The following is an 8,485-nucleotide window of genomic DNA, read 5'->3' on the forward strand; positions in this document are numbered from 1 at the left end:
GATCAGACACTGCACAGAAGAATAAAAAAGACAATAAATACATGAAAAAATGTTCATCTCTAGTAATTACAAAAAGGAAATCAAATCTACATTGGAATTTCATCTCTGGGTAGAATGGCAATTATCAAAAATACAAACAACAATAAATGTTGGGGGGATGTAGAAAAAAAGTTACACTCATACCTTGCTGGTGGGGAGGCAAATTTCCAAATTATCACTACGGAAAGCAGTAAGGAGATTCCTCAGAAAACTTGGAATTGACCCAGTTATCCCACTTCTCAGTTTATACCATAAGGATTTAAAGTCAGCATAGTATAGTGATGCAACCACATCAATGTTATAGTAAAACTATGAAACCTATCTAAGTGCCTTTCAACAGATGAATGAATGAAGAAAATGTGGTATACATACACAACCAGATATCACTCAACCTTAAAGAAGAATAAAATTATGGCATTTGGTGGTAAAGGAATGTAGCTGGAGAATACCATGCTTAACAAAATTAGCTAATCCCAAAGAACCAAAGGCCGAATGTTTTCACTGATTTTCAGATACTAATTGACAATAAGGGTTGGGGTTACTAGAGAAGAACAGAGGTACTGTGGATGAGGCAGAGGGGAGTGAAAGGAGGGGAAGAGTAATGGAGGTAGGAAGAATAGCAGAATGGATCTGACATAATTACCCTACGTGCATATATGACTACATTACCAGTATGAGTCTACATCATGTACAACCAGAAGAATGAGAATTTATACTCCATTTATAAATGATGTGTCAAAATACATTCCACTGCCATGTCCAAATAAACAGAATGAATAAAAACTGCTTTAGGAACTCAGGATAAAATAAACACATATCAAATAACTGGAAAAGATTAAAAGGTGTATCAAAGATGAAAGCAACATTAGAAATCACCTGATCCAATCAACCTATTTCATTAATGAAGTAACTTATTACTTTACTAACACATTCCCAACCAGAAGAAATGGAGAAAGTAAAATAATTTATCAAAATTATACTACATATAGAATTATAGTTCACATGTCAAAAATACTGTGATACAGACAATGAGAATAAAATTTTATAAGATGAAGGCAATCCTCAAACTGCAGACATTTTTTCTGGCTTAAAACTGGCACCCATGCTTCTCAAGGAAAGACATACTATTCCACAACAAGGATGAAAGATCACCCACAAGGATGACAGCAGGCACATAGGAGGAAACTAAAATTGGAGGCAAATGAGAAAGGAGGACTGTGTTATTACTATCATCAAAATGATGGACTAATTCTAGATTCTCTGTGTGCCTAATGCTAGGAATCCAAAAAGAGGTGAGATAATATGGAAGATTATTCAGCCATAAAAAGAATGAAATTCTGTCATTTGCAGGAAATGGGTGGAGACCATAATATTAAACAAAATAAATCAAACTTAGAAGGTCAGGGATCATATACTTTCTCTCCTATATGCAAGCTAGACAGGAAAAAGAAAAAGAAAGGTGGGGGGATGATCTCAGGAAAATCAATGGAAAATAATAAAGAAAAACAAGGGATGGGAGGTAGGCAGGGAGAGGAGAAGTGCTGGGAAGCAATACTGGCCAAATTATATTGTTAAATTTTATGCATGTATAAATATTTAACAAAAAATCTTGTTATGTACAACTATAATGCACAAAATTGATAATGTGGAAAGAAAAATAAAAGCCAGTCTGAACTGATTATGTCTCAGCTTAAAAATCTACAAATATCTATAATCATTTTATGTCCCTCTGTCTCTTTGAAGCCATATTCTATACATATACATGTATGTATAAGTATTTCTGCATATATGTATATTACTATACTAAATATATGCATAGATAGATAAATAGATTGATTGATAGATAGATAACAACACTCAAGACTCACAAAAGAACTCAACCTATTCATAAACAGGATGAGCCCCTGGCTTCAAAACACAGACCCACTTAATTAAAGACAGGATGATTCATGCCCTTTATATAATGGCTTGTGGTTTTCTAAATTAAGTGCTTTTTGGTTTATTTTAACCCCATTTTGAAATCCTTACAGATACATTCATGTTCTAAAACAGAAAGGGATAGATAACCTTTCCAATCTTGAAAGTAAAAAATAAAATACTAAATAAAATGCTATTATATAATTTCTAGCATCCAAAATACTGAAAAATGCAAAGTAGGTGCTAAAGAAGAACTTTCTGCATAACAAAGGAATAAGAATCAAAAATAGAAAACCAAAAAAGTAACCTTACCCATATGCTTTATGAAGGCAACATAAAAATATTGCTTACATATCAAAATATAGAAGTTATGGTAGCTTGTAGTTATAGGTATCTAATTATATTAGCCTTTACTCCCTGCTGAAGAGCATTTATGTTTCAAGGACAGATCCTCCGTTTCTACACCAATATCAATCATACTTCCAACCATAGGAAAGTTCATTACTGAATTCTCATTCTGTGGCATACGGTCAAGTATTAATGGTGGACAAGGGAATGCCATTAAACTATAATTGAGATGCTCATATAATTTTAAGAGTTTCATTAAAATCATGTAACTCTACTACAATCATTTTTAAAAGAATGGTTTATAAGTATAAAGAAGAAGTGATTTAAAATCTTATTTTATTACATCTAAATAGAAACGTACCTTGATATTTGTTATTCAAATACATGATGAAATGTTTATATTTTCCATTGGGTACAGTTATTTAGTTTTCCATAAAAATCCATGCAACACTTACTTACTGCACCCTGTCAGAAAATAGATTTAGAGGTAAAAAATATCTGTTATTTTAAAACTGTGTAATGCATTTGCACGGGGACCCCAGTGACAGGGGCTCCGCGGAGTGGCGGAGGGAGGGGAGGAGGGCCCGCAGAGCCCCCGAGGGCGGGAGCGACGCCGCTGGCGCCGTCCGGCTCCCTGCGCGATCGCGCTGCCCGCGGCGGGCCCAGAGCGGCGGCGGCGGCGGCGGCGGCCCTGCGGGCGCCCATCGCCTGGTTCCAGCCAGAGCAGCTGGGACCGTCCAACAGTCTGTGGATGCAGATCTGGGAGACAACCTAGGGGCTGAGGAACCTCTACTTCAACCACCACTGTCACAGCAGCGGCGGCGCGAGCGGCGGCGGCGGCAGCAGCACGGCCACCGGCGGGAGCGGCAGCAGCACCGGCAGCCCCGCGGCGCGGCCCCGGCTCCGGCCCCCCCGGCCGGCATGTACCGCTCCGGGGAGTGCCTGCTGGGCGGCCACGCGCTGCCCGCGGAGCAGCGGGACTTCCTGCCCCTAGAGACGACCAACAACAACAACAACAACCACCACCAGCCGGCGGCCTGGGCCCACCGGGCTGCCGCGGGCCCCTCTGCGTCCTTGTCCTCCTCGGCGTCCTCGTCCCCGCACCCCTGGGCCGCCGTCCCTGCCGCCGAGCCCGGGGACCCGGCCTCGGGCAGCAGGAACAAGAGGAAGCGCGACAACAAGGCCAGCACCTATGGACTCAACTACAGCCTGCTGCAGCCCAGTGGAGGGCGGGCCACGGGGGTCGGCCTGGTGGACGGCAGCGGGGGCGTGTACAGCGGGACCCCCGTGGAAGCAGAGGAACTACAACCAGGGAGTCGTGGGTCTGCATGAAGAAATCAGTGATTTTTATGAATACATGTCTCCGAGGCCCGAGGAGGAGAAGATGCGGGTGGAGGTGGTGAGCAGGATAGAGAGTGTGATTAAGGAGCTGTGGCCCAGCGCTGACGTCCAGATATTTGAAAGTTTTAAAACTGGCCTGTATTTACCTACTAGTGACATCGATCTTGTGGTGTTTGGGAAGTGGGAAAACCTACCCCTCTGGACCCTGGAGGAAGCCCTTCGGAAACACAAAATTGCAGATGAGGATTCGGTGAAAGTTCTAGACAAAGCGACTGTGCCTATTATTAAATTAACAGATTCTTTTACTGAAGTGAAAGTTGATATCAGCTTTAATGTCCAGAATGGCGTGAGAGCAGGAGACCTCATCAAAGATTTTACCAAGAAATATCCTGTATTGCCATACTTGGTTTTAGTATTGAAACAATTCTTATTACAGAGGGACCTTAATGAAGTATTTACAGGTGGAATTGGTTCTTATAGTCTCTTTTTAATGGCAGTCAGTTTCCTTTAGTTACATCCCAGGGAAGATGCTTGCATCCCCAATACAAACTATGGTGTTCTCTTAATAGAATTTTTTGAATTATATGGACGACACTTCAATTATTTAAAGACTGGCATCCGGATAAAGGATGGTGGTTCATATGTGGCCAAAGATGAAGTACAGAAAAATATGCTGGATGGCTACCGGCCATCAATGCTTTATATTGAAGACCCTTTACAACCAGGTAATGATGTTGGAAGAAGTTCGTTTGGGGCCATGCAAGTGAAACAGGCCTTTGATTATGCCTACGTTGTTTTGAGTCATGCTGTATCGCCAAAAGCAAAGTACTATCCTAACAACGAAACAGAGAGCATATTAGGTAGAATAATTAGAGTAACGGATGAAGTCGCCACATATAGAGATTGGATATCAAAACAGTGGGGCTTGCAGAACTGGCCTGAGCCTTCGTGTAATGGAAATGGTGTTACCTTGATAGTAGATACTCAGCAGTTAGATAAATGTAATAATAATCTGTCTGAAAGAAAATGAAGCCCTTGGAAAATGTAGAAGTAAAACTTCGGAATCTCTTAGTAAACACTCTTCAAACTCTTCATCAGGTCCAGTGTCCTCCTCTTCTGCCACGCAGTCCAGCTCTAGTGACGTTTATTCTCATGCGACACCATGCAAAACCCCGAAACAGCTGCTTTGCCGGCCGTCTACTGGGAACCGAGTAGGGTCACAAGATGTGACCTTGGAGTCCTCTCAGACAGTTGGGAAAATGCAGAGCACCCAAACCACTAACACATCCAACAGTACCAACAAATCCCAGCATGGATCAGCAAGGCTCTTCCGTTCTTCCAGCAAAGGCTTCCAAGGTACAACTCAAACAAGCCATGGTTCCTTGGTGACAAACAAACAGCATCAAGGCAAATCCAATAATCAGTATTACCATGGCAAAAAGAGGAAACACAAGAGGGACGTGCCCCTCTCAGACCTTTGTAGATAGTCGGCGCTGTGCGATGGACTGTCTTCTGTGTGCAATGATCTCATGCTCAGGACAGTTGCATAGGGACTCCTGGGAGATGCAGGAGCCTCACACTGTTCAGACATTGATTTAGCAACTGCGTTTTTTCCCAGCTCGCCACGGAATGGATCATGAAGACTGACAACTGCAAAAACAAAAGCAAGCAAAAAAGGGGGGAAAAAGGCTGGTTATTTGATAAGTCATATGCTACAACAGGGTCATTTTAAGATTTAAAGCTTGAATGTAAAATAAATATATTTCTCATTGGCTTTATGCAGAGTTATAGGGAATAGTATTCAGTGTGGGTAGGGTGATAGAAACAGAAAACAATGTCAGAGGATGGGTGGGAAGGCAAACAAAGTATCTTATAGGAAGTCCAGATTCCAAAGGGGAAAGTGATCTGTGCATGTTTTTTTTTAAATATTTTTGCATATATTAACCATTTTATTGTGTGTGTATATATAGAAGACCATATAGGAAATTGATATTTGTATTAGTGGATTTGTTAATACCTTTTGCATAACATTACTGTTTGAATTGTAAACAGATTTCTTCTCAGGATTAGTTTGAAGAATAATCTGAATTGTCATCTTGACATCCATATATAGGGACGTGATTAGTTCTATTACTCAGTTTGTTTTCCTCAGCATTGAAAATGACTTAATAGAACCCTTGTGACCTGCTGCGAAATTTTTTCCTCTCTAAAGAAAAGGCTTATGGTGGCAAATGATGTTTATTTTATTTTGTAAAAAAGAAAAGAAAAAAATGTACTATGTACTTTTGTGTAAACACTGAAAAATCTCTAGTCATCTCTGAGAATTGCAACTGTTTTCTATAGTGCTGTCATTTTGGGCAATTGGCAATTACATGACTTTGTGTTTGTTTCCTTTTCAGTCTTTCTCTCTCTCTCTCTCTCTTTCCTCCCCTGCCCTCCCCACTTCTACCCAGTAGGAAACAGGGCCGCGCTCCGCCTCGCTCCTGTCGCAGTGAACCTCGAGCTCCACAGACTTTGCATGCTGGCCCTCTGACCCTGTGTGCTCCTCATCTCTTATTCTTTTAAACTCATGCTTACCTACTGTGGGAGAGAATAACTGTAAACAGCTTTAATTAAATCATACTTATAAAAAACTATTTTCTTATACTCCACTTTATGCTTTTGGTATTGTCAATCTTTAAAAATTAAATGGTCTTTGATAATGGATCTATTTTGTTTTGCCTTATTAAGACCAAATACTTCTTGTCATCCCATTCTTTATCCTCTCCTTTCATGGAATTGTTATCTTTAATTAAAACTTTTTTAAACATTGGCTTGTTTTAAATTATACTGTAAATTTTGGTTGTGGTCAGCTTTTGAGTGCAAATGAGATGTATAATTCTGTTATTCATCACCTGTTGGGTTTGAAACTCACTTGGGGATATTTAATATAATAGAATATAAGTGACATTTCTGAAAATGTTTTCTTCCAAGGAGAAAGCTCTTCTGTTAGCATTAGTGTGCGTGGCTCTGTTAAATACGGCCATTTCAGAGAAGAGATTCTTTTATATATATGTGTATATATATATATATATATATATATATATATATATATATATATATATACACACACACACACACACACATAAAGTACTATTGGCTTTTAGGAATTTCTTTTATATACATTTATGAAATATTGAAGACCAATCAGACCATTAATGGACACTTAGTGCAACTTTTTATAAGAAAATAATGCTAAAGTAAGACCAAAACTGATGTCATCACTGAAATTAACAATTTTCAATATGTTCGTATTTTAATTCACAAAGGAAAAATATGTTCCAAAACTGGAAACTCATAGTACTTGTGTAAACTGTGGAAGATTTTAAATGTGATGTTATTTTGACAATGTTTTAAATTTTAGAGTCACATTTTATTCTGATCTGAATTTTTATCAAGATGTCGAGCTTTTGTTTTTTGAAACTAGTTTGTCATAACATATTGTGCATAATCACAGTATTTATTTTGTAGGACTATTGTGAATGTGTAGACTTATGTTTACCGCTAAAGGAACAATTATTTATAAAATAATATTAAATCCAGTATTAGTTGCCTATTTCAGACACTTAATACTTGCAGAGATCCTTGTTACATTTACCACACTGAAGTCTTTTTTTTTTCTTTTTTTTTTTTAAGAATCACCCTCATTGTTGAAAGTAAATGTACTTGTAGGGTGCGACTATTAGTGTTCCAATAAGCATGTGATTATATCAAGGTGGTGGTAGTGGGAAGATAATCTTGATTCCATTGGGAATCTTAGGTTTTCATAAATTTATTGGGAAATAGTTTTTCCTGTACTGCTGAAGTTTCTTTTTGGTAAACAGTATCTTTCTAAAAGAAAAAAGGATGAAGGAGAAATTGAGGTGTGTATACATTTCCTCAAATGATCAGCATTGTATTTGTGAATACTGTGTATCTTGAATGAGCAGTGTGGAAACTGTTCATTTTTCAATCTGAAGTAAAATACTTTCAAGAAAAAAAAAATAAAAAAATAAAAAAATAAAAACTGTGTAATGACTATGACTCTCAAACTATCAGTGGAAAACATACTTCTGATTTGTCTTGAGAAAAATATCATTTAATATTAAAATGATAGTTGCAAGATAATAATTAGAACAGCTCAGTGAAATTTCCCATGGGTAGTTAACAAGTCACAACATATAACCACCATTATAGCTGAGGAGGATATGAGTTGGTTCCAAAATGCCTTTATAACTTGAATCTTTTAATTTAAATTTTCCTTCTCTACAAGTCAAGTAGCCAGGCCTGAAGAACTCTCTAAATAATTTGAGAAAAACTTATACATATTAAATAACAATATTTCCTGGAGGATCTAATGGATCAAATTATAGACTCAATCAATTTTGTACAATTTGACTTTGAAAATAAACTCACATTGAAGCAAAACTGGTATAAATGAAAATGTAAATTTTAATATATAAAATTGAGATACATTAAGTTCCACTTCAAAATAGCCTTAAAAACTAGAAAAGAATAAACTAAAAGAAAACAAAAGCTCAAAATTTTTATAAAAATTATCTCCTTCCCTGTTAATAATTATCAATTAATATGACTAATATACCAGAAAGCAATTTTAAGAAGGAAAGTCTATTTTTGCTCACATTTTCAAAACTTTCAGTACTTGGTTGGCAAACACCACTGCTTTGGGCTAAAGGTCAAATAGAAAATCATGGCAAAATGTGGAGAAGAACATAGAGATTCAGACTAATGGCATTAACCTTTTTGACAAAATACCACTAGAAAATATTTCAAACATTAAAAATAAGATAGACATATACAT

The 8,485-nt window shown here is 37.8% G+C and overlaps 1 pseudogene; it reads left to right on the plus strand.

Annotated features, from left to right (window-relative positions):
- Nucleotides 1-3,055: 3,055 nt before the first annotated feature.
- LOC143387493 (terminal nucleotidyltransferase 4B-like) lies at nt 3,056-5,132 on the plus strand (annotated as a pseudogene).
- Nucleotides 5,133-8,485: the final 3,353 nt, after the last annotated feature.

The sequence above is a fragment of the Callospermophilus lateralis genome, unplaced genomic scaffold (genome assembly GCF_048772815.1).
Source record: "Callospermophilus lateralis isolate mCalLat2 unplaced genomic scaffold, mCalLat2.hap1 Scaffold_45, whole genome shotgun sequence".
Lineage (NCBI taxonomy): Eukaryota > Metazoa > Chordata > Mammalia > Rodentia > Sciuridae > Callospermophilus > Callospermophilus lateralis.